Genomic DNA, 2603 nt, shown 5'->3' on the forward strand with positions numbered 1-2603 from the left:
AAATGGGTTTAGGCCATTGAACACAGGGTTCAGAGAATGGGGTTTAGTGTTTTAGCAATTGTGAAAAACTGCATTGCGAGCAGCCTCCGTTCTTTGAAGAGCTGGGAGACACGCTGCGTCGGGATATAAGGCTACATATTAATACGGAAAATATTGTTAATGTTGCTGTGGAGTTACATTCGGGGCTACAGTCAAAACAATCTTTCTACCAGATTGCTGGAATACAAAATAATAATGATCTCAGATCATGATGAGTCTGTCTACCGTCTGTATTTATGCCATCTTAGGCGGACATATTTTCAAGTAGGCTATTTTTATTCAGCATGATAATCTCTTTATCTTATTGACAGATATTTTAATAAGTATTTTTTTTATTCGTATGATTCAATTCAAAAACACTAAACTACAAGGAAGATCGAACCAGACGCTAGCTTTTATTTTGCAACATAGAAGCTTGCGGATGATGATGAGGGCGTGAGACGAGAGGCTCCAAGATGCAGCCATACAGTTTGTTAGTTAAGATAAATGTTTGCAAAACTGCAACTTCTTATTTAGATGGTGATATCATTGTATCTTTGCAGGTATTTTTGTTCAGAGATGTGAAGAGGATGTGTTTCAGTGAGGATGTGGTTAACAACAGCAGCAGAGCTCTGCAGGTTTTACCCCCTAATGATGACCAGATAAACATCAGAAACACACGAGGCTCACAGGAACAGACAGTTGACTTTTTATTGGGACATAAGACAAAGAGGCGTTTATTGAATCCTGATGAAAACTACTTTAACTCCTGGAAGGTTTGGGGTCCCTGAGACTAGTTGCAACAGTTAAAACATTGATGAGCGTCCTGACTGAACCGTCTTTAAATGTCTGGACTTGGAGCATCAAGCTTCCACAATATGTAGCAGCAGGTCTGTTCATGTTATTTTCAAAGGAAATATCTCTGCAAGTCACTGAAGACACGACAAGTCGGACATTTAAGATGTGTGAAATGTTTTCACATTCATATTAGGTCAGAGTAGGTGGTCATGTGCATCCAGAGCTTAGAAGAAGTAACCTGAATTATTAGATTTTTGTACATTCTCAAGTCACATTAGGTGCATTTACACTGTCTGTATTTACACACATTTGGCCAGTGGGAATATGGGAGTGAGAGTGTTTTTTTTATCTTTTGGATGGATGTGGCATGCTTGGTGTGTTTTGCTTTTGTTTCTCCGTCTCAGTCAAGTCACTCTCTGGTCTTCAACCTCATCAGCCCTGCCCCTCTCACCAGCCAGCCACCCTTTCACCTTACCTTTCCAAGGTGTTAATAAAAGACTTTATTTATAACCTGTCTGCCTCAAGTCTGAGTTTGTGTTCAAGTCTTGATCTCTGACAGTGAAGGAATCACAAAACACAGTGTAGAATTAAGTGGTAAACATTTCTTTATTTGCAGTTAATATATTGTTACCAGATATGATAAAGAGGAGACTGTTACTGACTCCATTAAGGCTGAAAACCCATTCAAGCCAAACACACACACACATCCCAACAAATATGTCAACAACAATGCTAAATGAAAGTGAATTAAAATGAGTTCTTCTGTACACAGAGACATGAAACTGAGCTCAAGCTTCTGTAGCTTCAAACACAAACAGTGAACCTTAAAATCAGGTCTGAATTCTTCAGCTGGAAGACGATTTAAGGAAGTTAACAAGAGTTAAATGCTCGTTCCTGTTAAATGAAGCTGAAATCCAGCTGCTGTGTTCTGAACTGGCTGCAGAAAATAAAGATTTTCACAACTGATGCAGGAAAAGACATTTTATAAAACTCACAGTGGGCTTCCTGATATGAGATGAAATCAAGACTTGAATATTGTTGTTCAAAGTCAGACTGAAACAGAAACAGCTGAGCACAAAACACACAAACATTTCTCACACTGATAAATGAAAACAAAAACAATCAGTAATAAAAATCTAAAAATTATCTTATGAGATTTTTGTTCTCTAAAGGCTTCAACTACTCGTGTAAATGTGCTGTTATTTAACTGCAGTGGAGTCTTTTCTCTGATGAGCTGATGTTGATATGGAAGTTGTTGATCAGTGGAGTCTGACAGAGGCAGAAGGGTCTCCATCGTTTTCATAGTTCACCACACCATCATCTTCATCTTCATCATTATTCACCTGTGAAACACAAACAAACCCTCACTCTGACACACTTTAACTGACAGCTTTCACATCACTGACCCACATTTAACACAAGGAGATAAGAAATAACCTGACAGCACCTGAACGCACCGTCAGCTACTGTTACATGTTTCTGCCACTGAGAGAAGAAGTGTTTCTGTGGTAACGCAGGACACCCAGAAGGAAATTAACTAATTAATTAAAAGTCAAAGAACATAAATACAAAGTATATTAAATCAAGTGTTCATGTTCCTGCAGCTGACTGACCAGAGAGGGAGTGTTTATGTGGTACCCCAAATCCAAAATGTTCCTCCCAGTTTACTGCTGATGTTTTGAAACTGACCACAGTTCACAGTTGAGTCAGCAGACCCTGAACGCACCATTAGTTACTGTCAGATCTGATCTTTATCTGACTGGCTGCTGGACAGTTTGCATTGGAAC

General features: G+C 39.0%; 1 long non-coding RNA gene across 1 annotated transcript in view; it reads right to left on the bottom strand.

Moving 5' to 3' along the window:
* Positions 1 to 1698: 1698 nt before the first annotated feature.
* Positions 1699 to 2603, bottom strand: part of LOC123978141 — a 1971-nt gene continuing 1066 nt past the window's right edge. Inside the window, exon 3 of the long non-coding RNA XR_006826883.1 lies at positions 1699 to 2159. This is a non-coding gene — a long non-coding RNA (uncharacterized LOC123978141). The remainder of the gene's footprint in view (positions 2160 to 2603) is intronic.

Source organism: Micropterus dolomieu, linkage group LG10 (genome assembly GCF_021292245.1).
Source record: "Micropterus dolomieu isolate WLL.071019.BEF.003 ecotype Adirondacks linkage group LG10, ASM2129224v1, whole genome shotgun sequence".
In the NCBI taxonomy this organism is placed as follows: Eukaryota; Metazoa; Chordata; class Actinopteri; order Centrarchiformes; family Centrarchidae; genus Micropterus; species Micropterus dolomieu.